We start from the raw sequence: 14,839 nt of genomic DNA, 5'->3' as shown, positions 1-14,839 counted from the left end.
GAACATAAAACCAAGGACTGGCTGAATTTTATACAGTCCAACAGCTGTTTTCTTAACTGGGACACTTTGTAGTTGGCTGAGGAAGCCTCATTAAAAAGCTGTAACTGTATTTTTTTCCTCTGCTCATTCTGTGAGTCACTCATTACATTTCTGGATGTTGCAACACATTCATGAATAATAAACACATACTGGGAAGAAGAAAAAAAACCAAAACAGTGTTCACAGTGGATTTTTAGATGTCCATGTTTATCAGTATAAAAATCAAGAATGAAGCTGAGATTTTTAGAAGTTTCTATGCAAGGAATGCTATTAATCACAGACTAAGTATTTGGTACACCCAAAGACAAGCGCACAGATACGCACCAAAGTTACAGCACGGCGGTGTCAGTATTGCTGTTATGGTTTGGCCTTTTTACAGGGCGGGAACAGAGGGGGAGGGATCATCATGTTCCCCATCAAACCCTCTCCTGAGGGAGAACAGCTAGGCACCGCCCTTAGCTAGACAGTTCTGGACCCAAAGCTGCACTTCTGCAGCTGCCTCTTTTTTTTTTTTTTTTTTTTTTTTTAATTAATTTTCTTTTAAAGACCAGAGAGTTAGGTTGCAGAGGCTGTGCAGTCCCAGAAAGCCATTCGCGCTACAGGAAATTACTGTTGATGTCTTAAAGAAGTACCAGGGAATTATTTATCTACGTTTGTGTTTTAGACAATAACAAAAAGCATCCAACAGATGCACATGTCAGGGTAGTTGCTGCAAGTTTTTCTACTGCTCCAGTCACATGAAAAAGTGTTTACTTCTATTCCAATTTCTTTTATCCTTTCAATCCTGCTGCCTTATGCAGGCCACACTGGCTACCTCAAACACTTATGCTGACTCCCTGTAAGGATGCAGACCAAATTAATGGAATTAAAGGAAATCCAGATAAACATCATTTTTAGAAAAATGTTGAGCTAGAGTTCCACAAATATTTCAGATGCTTACAGGAATACAAGCGGGTATTTCTGCACTGCTCAGGATGTGAACACAAAGGAAAGGAAAGTGTGTTTATTACTGCTCTTCCAGCTGCTCTAATTAATGGAGAAGGATAAACGTGGTAACTTGGAGAGACAGGAGACAGAAAATAAATTGTGAAAAAAAGTAAGCTCATGTGAATTAATCAATTTTCCATTGCAACTCACTCAGGCAGAGACCTGGCTATTAAAGAACAGTTAGCTAGAAACGCAACCCAGTTACTTGCTTGTTCAGGAAATAATATTTTTAGTAGCAGGCTTACCTATCCAAATACATGCTACATTAACCAATCGGTGAATACATAAATCATGGAGAAGAGAGGAAAAAAGATAAAGACTGAAGGACACAAAAAGGAGGGGTGTTGAGGAGCTCACCGCTGCTGGGAAGGGGAACTGCCTGCTGGAAGGCCAACATTTTTATCTCTCAGCTACATTTCAAGTTGCAAAAACAACAGCTTCCATCTCTACGTTCATCTTCATCCAGGCAAGCAGTCCTACCAGCAAATCCTACGTGTGGATCACTCCAAGAAACAAAACCATCGCCTCTACTATTGTCACTTGCCCATAAAAGCAAGGTACAGCAGTTGGACATATCCTAAACAGGCACAGAGGTTCAGTTCCGAAGAGACTTGCTGCTACTGTGATGTGTTTTCCAAAATCCTCCCAGGAATCATATTTCTTGGTTCTGTGGTCTAGGGAGCCCTGAAACCAAAACTGGGAACCAGAGGCTAAGAGAACAAGAAGACATTATGGCAGGCACAGTTTCACACATGTGATTTTCCTCCTGCTTTCCTAACAGAGGTCATTTTGTTATTAATGGAAGCAGCTCAATATTCTCCCCAAATAACCTGTCATAAAGACTCAGTATTCTCAATGCTACATTCAAAGTACTAGGTATCATTTATGTTTATTATTTCAGTCTAATATTATCTCTTCAGCATTTCGATATAGATCTTTAATCTTATAATCCATTTTGTCCTGCATTTATTGAGGGGCCAGCTTTAAAGATATGTGCTCTGAAAAACACCTCACTAGAATTGAGTGATTCAACTCTCTCCACCATCAAGGAACAGATACCTAATTTGAAGGAGTGTTTGCATTCTAGGATGGTAGCCTAAATTCAGAGTGTTTCATCCACTGCTTCTCTGTAACTAATTTTATTTCTTAAGCTTTTCCTTTTAATGCTCCCCGTTTTTAGCAAGACTCATTAGAAATGTTTTCCAGCTTTGCATAACAGACAAAAATATACCACTTGTGACTAAGATCACAGAAATCTTCCTGTGTGAGTAACTGAAGAGCAACATCAAACTAATTTAATTTTAATACTCAGAATAACAATAATTAAAACACCTTTTTAAGACAGTAGTCAATGATCTCACTGAGGACGGGGAAAGAGAAAAGAAAATTACTTTTGGGGGGTTTTTTTCATTAATTGCTCTCATCCTCAGGCCTCGTGGTTTTACGATATGAACCTTTGCTGCTTTGCATAAGCTAGGAGCAGCTTACTTCCTGCTACACAGTTTTATGAGAAAATGAACTCCCCTACCCTAAACAAGCACCCTTTAATTCTTTTATTGCTAATCCTTACTTGCATGCAGCAGGCTGCTACTTTCCCAGAAGATCCTAAATAATCTATCTCAGGGTTCTGGTTCCAGGTGATTGTAACAGTGTTAGGTGCATTATTTCTACTTAACTTTCTGAAAATATACTAATTTTCCTTAATAGACTAAAATATACTAAATTTCCTCTTTCTAGTCAATATATAACATTATCCAGTGGATGTTTTCAAAGTTACCCAAGTATATTATTCATGCACCATTCCAGCAAAAGTCAGATTTGGAGGTACAGATTTACAGGATTTACAGAACAAAATTATACAACACATTGGAAAATTCACCACAGAGCAAACAGGAAAAATGCTACCTGCATCATCAGAAAATGCAGATTTGCATTTTTGTGGTGAAATGGCAGCTGGATACCATATAGGGAGAAAACAGAGGAGAGAGCACTTTACTTTGGGTACAAATCGACAGGTACAATGCCCAGGGAACAATTCATGCTTATAGGCAGAAAGGAGCAAGCTGAATATCTGATCTGAGGATCTGCAGGTCAGAGTTAATGCAGCAAAAAGCTGTTATCTACATAGACAAAGCAAAACAGAGGAATGGGGGAAACAGCATATAATCATTTAGTAGTTGTGTTGGCCCATTTTCAGTTTAAAACCATTGCCTCTCGTCACTATCTGACAGTATAAAAAGTCCCTTTCCCTCCTTTCTGTAAGTCACAATAAGGTCTCCTTGGAGCCTTCTCTTTTCCAGGCTCTCTCAGCCTGACTTTGCAGAAGAGGTGCTCTAGCCACCTGATCACCTTCATGGCCCTCCTCTGGAGCTGCTCCAACAGGTCCATGCCTTTTTTTTTTTTGCTGAGGATGCCAGAGCTGGATGCAGAACTGCAGCCGGGGTCTCCAGAGGGGAAGAATCGCCTCCCTCACCCTGCTGGCCACACTGGTTTTGCTGCAGCCCAGGATTCCATCAGCCTTCCGGGCTGCAAATGCACACTTGTAGGCTCATGTCCAGCTTCTCATCCACAAGAACCCCCAAGTCCTTCTCCACTGGACTACTGTCGTTTTGTTTTGTTACAAAGCTCCTCTCTTGACACGCCATCAACATCACAGAATAGTTTGAGTTGGAAGGGACCTTCAAAGATCATCTAGTCCACCCTGTTCACCATGGATAGGGACTTCTTACACTAGATCAGGTTGCTCAAAGCCCCACCCAACCTGGCTTTGAACACCTATTCATCCAGACCATCTCTCTGACTCTGAGCAGAGCAGAAATACACTTTTGCTAGCTGTGCAAGCAAAGCCCCAAAAAGATATCTCCTTGTCATCCATTTATTTTCACTTTTATTAAACACCAAAAGTACAAACAGTTGAAATCCTCTGGGAAAAAATAAGAGCAAATATCACTACTGAGATAAAACAAAGCTGGGGGTAGGCTGCTAATTCATACACTCTTTCTCCACATCCTTGATACGGCTTTATTCACTCAGTTTCCCCATTACTTTCCCCTTGGATCTGATCACTGGCACTAATCCCAAGGTAACAACCACACCTGACTCCCCAGAGAGTTGCTCGGGGCTTTCTGTACCTTTCTCCTCATTTGTAAAGCACCGCAAAGTAAGTCTACAAGGAATTGGAAGATCTTGAGTTTGAACTCTTGGTCATATCCAACTGGGAAAGTTCTGGTGCTTCACTGATGGCTACCATTCACTTAGAAAATCTGATAATAAATTAGGTGAAAAAACTGCTTGTCCACACTTCATGGCTTAGCCTCCTCATCAAAAACTACATCACACTAACACAATGTTCAGGAGACAAGGGGAAAGAAATTTAAACTGTAATTACAGGTGACTGGTCTTCAATGTTATTTGGTAGCAGCATTCAGATTTGAGTCCATTTTTCTCATATTTAGCAAAAGGTAACACTTAGTTCTTAAAAAGGACACAAAAAAATCCTTCAGTAAACAAATATCCACACACTAAACTGGATGAGAGGGATGTAAATGTCTCACTATGGGTAATGAAATAAACTCAACATTCTTCTGCAAGCACTGATCTAGCTCCCACTTATTCAATAGGAGTTTAAATTATCACTTTACCACTTTACCAATGTGACTATTCAATTTCTTCTGCATCTCATTTCCCTGGCTCATATCCTTACAGTTAGAAGGAGAAAGCTAGTTTGGATTGCCTTTTTCTACTTCCTTCCCTTTCTCATTTGTTTTACCTTATTTTCTTTCATTCCCAGCCCTATTCCCTATTCTTCAGGCATATAAATGAACATTCAAGATACATTTTATAACAAAGATGATAAAATTTGATTGTGGTGGCTCTCCAGAGCAAAAGCATGGGGACATCTGGTTTAAGCCACCCAAGCTCTGATCATGTTCCAGTCAGAATCCACGTACAATTGTCATTTCCTCCCTGCTTATCTGGAGATGGTAAGTAATATTTTTCTGGCAGATGAAACCAGTAATCCCAAAAAAGGGATTCTTCCCCAGAACGGTGAAAAGGAAAAACAAAAGCCTTCAGAATTTTTATTTTTACGTGTCTCCAGTTCAGTAATAAACTGAAAGCCGTGGTTTAAAAATGAAACTAGGTAAGAAAGAGGGAGCACACAAACAACAAAGTACCAGGGACAGTGTTAATAATGCCACCTTCTCATATCCGTCCTCCAACTTCTTTAACACAGTATCCAAATTCAGTGGCTTCCCTAATACTTCCCATTTAGGATAGGTTTCTCTGCTCAGTCAGTCATCCTGCAAATGTGAACACAGTGCTATGCAAAAGAACCACAACTACGCATTTTCTCCCTTAAACCACACCTGCACAAATACTTCTGCCTATTGAAACACCTATAGCATGACTGCTGCTCAGTCTGATAATAACACATACAGAATGGAAACTTGTTTCTGAACATACATGTTCCATCTCCAAAAACAAGAATAAGAGATTTGATATGGTTATCCACCACATCATAAACCGGAAACTCCAACAAACTAGTGTCTAACTACATTTAATGTTGCTACATGTCTTGATGTCAATCTGAAACAAGGAAAGTGTGAATGCATGTGACCTAGAGGATTAAAGAATTAAAAATATAAGTAATATTCTTGACAGGTGTTGATGCAAAGACATGAGACCTGAAACCTAGTCTGAATCTTAAAGTATGTGAAGAAGTACACAGTATTTTGCAGTAATTCTCCACAGTAAAGGCATTCTCTCTATAAATACTTTTTTTTTTCCTTCAGGAAAACATGAAATTAGTCGTTTTCTTTGACTAGTGTGTACAGATTTGGGAAAAGAAGAAAAAACCCCACCTACCTGGTAAACACAGTGAGAGGGCTTGTACAGTAACAGCCTCATGTATGATTTGATCTTTCAGCTGCTAGCCACACAGCAACGATAAAACAGAGACTACAAACCGCCATTTCTGATGCAGCTTTTATTTCAGAGGGACAAAACACAATATCTACAAAGGTTAACACAACGATTTTCTCACAGAAAACACACAAAGACCTTTTATGCCAACAACATCCTGAAAACATGCTGTCCTGAAAATCTGTTCTGTCTGGCCTCAGCTTTAGACTGCCCTAAAATGTACATCCAGAGGCAAAGCAAGCAGCTACATCAGACATTTGGTAATGTGTTTGCAATAATTCACCTCAAATGAGGGACACAATGATGCGATCACCTCCTCCCCTCCCAAAAGAGTACAATAACGATAAAAGCAAACCAGCAAACTTAAGGACATGAAGACAATTTAACATCAATAGATGCATCCTGGAAAATTTTCATAAACGGTAATTTGCAAGGAATATAAAAGTGTATTTCTGTCTCTCACCATCATGGCTGTAGTATACTTATGGTCAGAAACCAGCTCGTTCATTCATTAAAATATTGCACCTGTAATGGTTGCCAAGTTTTACTACATGATAATATTAACATTTGAAAACTGAATTTGAATAACTCTTAGTAATCTTTTTAACCAAATCTGTTAACCCACAAAATTGGGTCAACTAAGAAAATCTGAAAACAAACCCTCAAGGTTTGTTTTAGATGGCTTATGATGAAGGTTTCATTTAAAAAGGCATCCAGTGAAAGACAGCTGCACAGAGCACATGGAAATTCAAACACAAAGGAAAAGAACTCAGCTCTACTTTAGTGGAGGTAATCAGGTGCTAAGGGATCTATTCTCTGCACAAAATTACATGGGCATAATTCCCCTCTACCAGAGGGAAACATAAAAATAAAATGCTAGCACAGGTCTGCCAGCACAAGGTTGGAAGAAAGGTTTACAGTTCCAGATTCTGCAGACGCATCTCATTTCCAATATCTCAACTAACACACCACTGATTTCCTTAACCCTTCCCCCAGCAGTTTCTCAGCACAGTTACCAGAACCTGCCTCAGCTTTGCCACCTAAGCTCCCCAGTCCATTTTGAGTGAAAAAAATCTACTGTTTTAACCAGATAAATTAAGCAAAACAATTCTGGCAGAAACAGAAGCATTCCTGTGTTCAGCTGGCCGGTCAGGGGTAGCAAATGCAAGCAGAAGATGAGTGACAAGCTGCTGGGAGGGGCAGTGACTGATGCAGAAGACAAGCAGACATCAGAGCTATGGACTATGCTCTAGAGAGTCATTGTTCATTACACAGCACATTATCACAACGTAACTGGATGTTGGATTCAACAATGACAAAGTTGGATCAGTCAGTGTTCCTATGGCAGTACATGAACACTAAGTACTGTCACCATCCTTTTCTGACTAGTCTTGCTGTCCTCTTGCCCACAATACCAACACCACTTCCCTTGTCATTTATCTTAAAAAATACCAAATCCCATGACACTGGATGGCATAACCTCGTCACCTCTGACTGGTGACAAAGTCCACCCTCAGTTTCCCTTAAAACAAACATATCTGCTGTAATTCTCTTGATCAACAGTGCACCTTAAAAACAACAGACCTTGAACTTCCCCTCCTAACGGAATGAAAGAGCAGAAAACAGAAACCAGAATGCTGTTCAACACCCCCTTGCCTGAAAAAGGTCTTTGAAGGTCTGCAGCAAGTTGCAGAATCCTACAGCTTTTCCACCAACAGTTCTACTGCTCCACCACCAGCTCATGCCCCTTCCCCGAAGAGCCCAAACACACCCCAGAATTGTCCAATGCAGACTAATGTGCAAGCTGCTGGAAATGGCACAGTGGCAGTGCTTCTCTGGGCAGCAGCAGATGCTGAAACAGAAGCTGCAGCAGCAGATACCGTGTGAGCAACCTTCTGCCAGGACTTGGAGAGTGCTTGGCTTCCTACCTGAATATATGGCACGCAAATGAGTCACAGAACAAGGTCAAGCAAGCTGAAACACCTCATTAAATTTTGTTGACGCCTGCATCGCCAGGAACTCCAGACAATGTAACTGCTTAATGTCACTATTGTATTCATGGAGGAAAAAGACCAGGATATCCACTACCTAAAGTACACAAGTGCGTTCTAGTACTAGGTTTTAACAAGAAAAAAAGATTTCTGTACACTCATACAAATAAAAGAAGGAAGTTAAATTCTGGAGAGTGGGCAAAATTACATCTTCATTGGCCACAGGTGTGCTGGATTAGGGACCAAATGGGAAGTTTGCACAGCAGGTACAGAGTAATGCATTCCATAAAAACACCTAACTCTTGACTATTCTCATTATAGTGACACTTGGCTGTGGTGAGGTGAAAAATCAAACCTGACAGATAACACAGTCCTACTACTATTTCCAGCATTTGTTAATTCAGTTGTTTGGGTGCATAATTATCCTACACACATAAATTTGTGCTGTTAAGCACACGAACAGTCAGCTATATAGCTCAACTATTTAACAGTAATATGTTCAAATTTGATACACCTCTGAGATTGACACTTACCAATTTTGACAAATTTAATCTCAGCCTCAAACATTGTTTCACCTCACAACCATGAAGGGAATGAGACTCACTAAATATTACAAACACAGTAAAAGACGTCACAAAGTGGCAAACTACAACCCATGACTGCACTTTCAAAACAGACACAACGCAGCAATATTCATTATCATTTTATATTAACACAAGTTTTATCCAAGCACTGAAACAGCAAAATAGAATTCCAGATTTATTGTCTGATTCTGCCATTTTCTGAGACAAAATTAAATAGCCTAACTGGAGCTCTTGAAAACTGAAAACATCTGATTTATACTTTTGTTATTAAGTTGGCTCCTGCAAGTCCTAGAAATCAATAGTGCATTATTATTAACTCCAATGAACGCAGCAACAGGCATATAGGCCAAACCCTAGAAGGCTGTACTGTCATTATTTTCTCAAACATGACATCTCAATAGGGCAGATGAGGAAAATGTATTTAAAAATCATATTTGAGAGGAGTGCTTGAGTATTTCCAAGTCAGTGGAAACACTCATATATACATGCTTTCAAGTCTAAAGATAGTGACTTACAAGAACTTGGTCTCCTCAAGTTTCAGTTGTTCTCAACAAGAAAATTTCCAGTAAACTCATCCTATATGGAAAGCATTTTATCACCTTAAAACATTCACAGGATATCTTAAAGTGTGAATGAAAAAGCCAAACCAAACCACTGAGTAAAAGATTGAACATCAGACTTTTGATACCATATATGCTAGAGTACACGCAGTAAAATTAAGATTTTCACAGAGAGAAATAGTTCAACACTTTAGAGTATATTTGTCCTAGTTCAGCTGCCAGAGGAAAAGAAGTGTCTGGTTGTTATATCAAAAAGAATGGACTATGGAATTATAAAGCATCATCTCACAGCTATCTAGGCTCAAGTTCAATTCCCAGGCCAAATTAAACCTTCAGGTTTATTGTGAAGCTGCCTGAAAAGGAGCATTGCAGGTAATGCTTCAACTTGATTCAGGCAGTCAGTTGTGTTTCAGGTTACAAAATTATTTCACCAACATAACCTCTGTTGTTTTAGTCACTGCCAGGGGTGCTGTGCTGCCAGGCCGTGTGCACATTCCCTGCAGCAGATGTGGCTGCAGGAAAGGAATGCCCAAAGGACAGAGATGGTTAAGGGGAGAGCACTGAGCAGCTGACTTCTGAACAGTGAGCGATGTCCTTGCCTATCTAAAGGCACAAAAATTTTTTTCATCCCTGAATATAACTGACAGTATCCTGAACAAAGAAAGATGATACACCAACCTGGGAATAGGAGGGGACTCTGTAAAAGTGAGGACCTGATATCCTGTCACCAGCTGCCACCAGATGTTGATGCTATAGAGGAAAGTACACAATAATTATTCACACTCCCAGAAGTCAAATTAGGCACCAAGAAAAAATGGTCCTCCTGACCCAAGAGAAAACCAGCCAAGTTCTGAAGTATGGCATTCTACTGTAATCTTGTCAAGGTAGCAACATGTGCTACAACACATGGAAAGCACGGCAAGTAATCTTGTTTTTTCAATCTAGGGAAAAATGCAGGTGAATGGAGTACAGTCCTTCCCCCTTCTACACACACTGGAAACATCCTCCACCAAAGCAAGTGAAAGCACATCTTTCAAAAGGAAACCCCATCTCACTTTAAACACTCCCAGCAACTGCAAATCCACTACAGTCCTTTAATGCCCTAGTTGCTACTTATTATTTCAAAGCACAATATGCCTAACTTCACCTCTGACACTGGATGGTCAAGTAAATATCATGTATTTTCCTTACACACATGTATGATACATATGGGCATCATTTCCTCTCTCAGATGTACAATCTGTGATTGTGACACCTGGTCTCCATACCCTGGATCACTTTTGTCACTGTGCTCTAATTAATATTTCACATCCTTCCTCATGTGTGAGCAGCAAAACCAGACATGGAATTCCTGTGATCTTACTAATGCCACGTACTTTCCTATTTCTGTGCAGTATTTATATTGCTACACAGCCAAAGACCACACTTCAGTCGCAGCATTGCAATGAAAACTCCCGTTGAGATGATTCTCTGCACAAATTCTTAAGCCTTCTTCCAATAAATTACCAGTTTGAGGACAGTCTCCTATCCTGCTGGTGTAACCCCAATCTCGATTCTTTTGTATGTGGCTGCATGAAAAATGCCTTCTGATGAATGCTGATAATTTAAAAATTATTTGGAGTATGGTGTACTAGTAACTTGTTCCACACGTGCACAAACCTGCACATGACATGCTGGTAATGATGCAATATCATCACAAAAGCTGTGAATACATTGATATTAACCAGCCTTACATCAAGATCCAGCCCCCAGGGAACCTCATAAGAAACAGATGCACTCCCATAGAAGAAAGGCATGCCTAAGTTTCTCTCTAAACTAAGAAAGATTTATGAAGCAACTTTGCCAATGTTTGTGGTATTTATTCCACAGTGACTCCATGGCACAATTGTTTTAAACTCACACTTTACTGCAGACTTAATAGAAATATCAGGGACACAATATAGGGTGAGTCTGCTACAATAGAGCAGTTGATTAATAGCTTAGGAATTTGGGAGATGTGGGTTTTTTACAATTCAAAACACTGGGAAGCAATTTGCTTTAGTTCTACTGTAAACTGGTCTTTAACAATTGTTAAGTCATTTTGAAAGATTCAGAACGAATAAGCCCTGGCTTGTCATTTATTTCAGAGGCTCCATTTTAAAGTTTTCAGATTTTCAACCAGGAAAACAACAACGTGAGTAAGGAAAATAATTCATAGCATTAGCCAAAGATGTTCCGGTTCCATTCTCTAGTGAAAAACAACAACAACAACAACAAACCAACAAAAAAATCAGTCAGTAGACCAGGTAATCAATCAAGTAATATTGTAATTCAGCAGCATATTTCCATGTACATAAACACATACACAGGACTGATGAAGCTTGTAGCATCGCCTATTAGGCAGCTGCTGAACATTTCCAATGCAAGATGCTGCTTCCAGCTGCTTGCAACTTGGCCAGACTTTGACTGTTTCGGTTGAAATTTTCCAAGTTCAATGTCTGCCTCAGGCTAAATTTTGTTCCATGTGCTGTAGAAGTTACCTCTGAGTGAGGGGTGCAGAAAGAGGCAGACTGGGATTAGAAGAACTTGGCCAAAATACTTGAGCTGTTTTCAGAACAAAACCAGGGAAAATGCTGTCTCCCAATGGCAATAGGTATCTGGCAAACTTGAAAGGCTGTAATGCCCTTCCATCTCCCAGTGACAGATCTGAAATCTGACATGAGGGGTGCCTTTTGCTGCCCCCATGAAAAGTCAACCTGCATTTGGTCTAATGTCCAATGCACTGTGTGCATTTTCAGTAGGTGTTTGCTAGGCCATGTCCACATTCTTCTCAGCCTCTCCTGGTGACCAGACAACACAAGGGATATGAGCAAGTACAGCAACACAGACCACAGCCACGACCTACCAGCACTGGTTACCCTCAGCAGGGGACTCTGACAGCAGAGTCCCAGGTGTTACATTATGAATCTAGCGGATGAAGGATGGTGACACACATACGCTACCCTAGGCTGCCTACCTGCTTTTTGCCACTTTTCTTAAGGGAATGAAAACCTAGGAAATTACTCACAAAATGCAGTATTAAAAACACAATAAGCAAAGCAGAATTTAGAAATTATTAGAACTAAGTGGTCTACGGTAACTAAAAATGTCTTCTAGTGCTAATATGCATCAATCTCTAATTAGATCAATCTGTATTTGTAACTGACCTGGTCACATTTTTTTCCCCACTGAAGCTTTGCTATAATTAACACACAAACTCCTCTTTATGCCCTCGTTCTCTAGAGCATCACCACACACTTTCAAATCACAGAGGAAATAATTTCTTTTCTCTCAGGTTCTTTTATGGTTCTCATCACTACAGTAATCTGTAAGATAAAGGATACTGCTATTCACATCTTTTCAGTATGGGAAACTAAGATAGATTAAAGCAAAAAACTACAGTCACTGAGTGAGCAATTCTGACACTCAAGGCTTGTATTTCTAACATGCTTAGACCTGCAAAACATCTTCGGTGCATAGAGAGCAAACAGACACTCACATTCCAGATGGTTAAATTCAGCATAACTGTGAAGCAGATCCCGGGGACTCAGGCCAGGCTCCCAGAAAACCCAACAGACCACGGGCAAAAACCTTTATGTTTATATGGAAAACAACAGCAAAGGCCGGGGCTGCAAAATCTGATTCTGCAGCTGTCTCAGCCATGAAGCTGCCTCTCCCTCTACATACAGCTGTTTGCCTCATTCATGTTACCTCTTCTCACTGCTGTCCAGCCAGAGACTGGTACACCTTGGGGGGATGCACCTCTGCTCCCGAGCTGGCCGGGAAGGATGGTGGCACATCCTGTCACGACTGACACCATCCTCGGACACAGGCCCGCGGTGGACAGATGAGCCCGGCATCCTGAGCACTTGCCTTTGCAAACTTACCGACGGGGCAGGGCTGAGCACGGGGGGAGGTGGTAAATGTATAGAATGTATAGAGATCAGCGACATCCACTGGGGGGCAGGCATGTTTCACGGGATCCAGATACGTCCGTATACAGAGGTACACAAAACGAAAGCTCCTAAATAATGGGCTTGTTCCCTGTCTCAGAAGCAGCAATCGAACGGACGTGGTTTAAAAAAAAAAAAAAAAAAAAAAATCAATCCCACGGACCGAAGTTAACATATTCTGCCTTGATTTTAACACCAGCTTCTTGTCCGGGATGCTGAAGCATTGGAACTGCCCCGGCACTTGGAGGTTAGAGCTGTGCGGACACATAGTGTCCCACGTCCGTTCTGTAGGTGGCTGCCCTCACTCGAGGTAGCAGGGACCTTGTAGGAGTCTTCAAAGTCTCTGCTGCACTAATTAATGACCAATGCCTGTAGAGGCCAAGCTTTTCAACTCTTCCCCAATTTAACAAACTCGGGGGAGAAGGAATTTTTTTGGACTAACAGCTGTAAATGCGTCCATGTGTGTAAGCAGCTAAGCTTTAAAGTTAAAGGAAACATAAAATGCCAGTATTTTTCCCGGATTTCCACTTAGCATCTAAGCAGAATCATTTCAAAAGTTGCTTAGATAGAGAAGAGGCCATCAACCAAATTTCAACCCGGGGCATATATTTATAGCCATGTTGCAAACTACATAAAAAGTACACTTCTAATGGAAATGCTGACAAATGCAAAACTCCTGCAGCTAGCTATGACAGTCTGACCACAAGCCCTCCTTGTGAGAGGAAAAGGCAACCTCCCCACCTCCTTTCTCAGGCAGCTCGACGGCAAGCTGGGGCGGGGGGTGCTAGCTACAGATACCACTGCCTTGTCCTTGTGAGATGGATCGAGGCAACTCTTACTCCCCGTATTTCCCACATCTTGAATGAGCCATCCCCCTGTTTTTGCCATAAACAACCGGAGGGCCTCTTACAGCCATGACTCACTCCGAAGGCTTCTCCTCCACCCCTGTGCGTGACTGTAGCAAACAGCCTGCCAGCTGCAGCCGGTGAATTAACGCGACTTTTTTCGCAGAACCGTGGGGAGATCAGTCTACATAGGGCTGGGCGGGGGGGGAGGGGGGGAGGGTGCGCTCTGGAACACCAGCCCGGGGTGACTTTTATTTGCGGGGGAAGCAGCGGAGGAGGCCAGTGTGCCGGGGACACCCAAGTGTGACCGTGTCGTCCCCGTCCCCCGCGCCCCAGGACGGCGCCGGCCCTTGCCCCCCCTCTCCCTCGGCCCCCGCCGCCGCCGCGGCTGCCCCAAGACGGCGGGAGAGGCGGGCGGCCAGGAGGGAGAGAGGGCAGGGCAGCGGCGCCGGGGGCAGCGGGGAGAGGGAGGAGGTGAAGGCGGTACGCAGTAGGAGCCCTCCCGACACACGCGCTGCCGAACTCCCAGAAAGTTGGCAGCGGCGTCCGGCAGGACGGGGCTCCGCTGGCCGCCGCCCCAGGGCGCGCACCGCCACCCGGCCGGGGCCTGCCGCCTCCCCAGCCCCTTCGCACCCCATCACCGCCCTTCTCCCCACACCTCCCATATCCCACGGGTGCGGCGGGGCAGGGACTGCTGGGCACAGGGCGCTGCCGGCGGCGGGGCTCGAACCCGTGGCACGCGGTGGTTCTCCCCACCGCAAGGGAGGGGTGCGAGCCTCCCGGTGCCGCCGAGCGCGGGACTCGGGCGGCGGGCGGCACTCACCGAGCGGCCGCAGCTCCTTCTCCCTCTCCGGGCGCCTCCCGCTGAGCGCTCGCCTCCTCGGGAGCGAGGGAGGAGGAGCGGGTGAGAGCAGGAGGTGGAGAAGGGCGGGGAGGAGA

The 14,839-nt window shown here is 42.7% G+C and overlaps 1 protein-coding gene across 1 annotated transcript in view; it reads right to left on the bottom strand.

The window, feature by feature from the left end:
* The window catches only part of ELF1 (E74 like ETS transcription factor 1), an 88,981-nt gene extending 74,199 nt beyond the window's left edge, over nt 1-14,782 (bottom strand). Inside the window, exon 1 of the mRNA XM_082279298.1 lies at nt 14,724-14,782. The gene's annotated coding sequence lies outside the window, so the exon portion shown is untranslated. The remainder of the gene's footprint in view (nt 1-14,723) is intronic.
* Between the last annotated feature and the right edge of the window lie 57 nt (nt 14,783-14,839).

Source organism: Coloeus monedula, assembly GCF_965178545.1.
Source record: "Coloeus monedula genome assembly, chromosome: 3".
Taxonomy (NCBI): domain Eukaryota; kingdom Metazoa; phylum Chordata; class Aves; order Passeriformes; family Corvidae; genus Coloeus; species Coloeus monedula.
The sequence above is the reverse complement of the archived record's forward strand: the minus strand, read 5'-3'. Positions and strand labels throughout refer to the sequence as shown.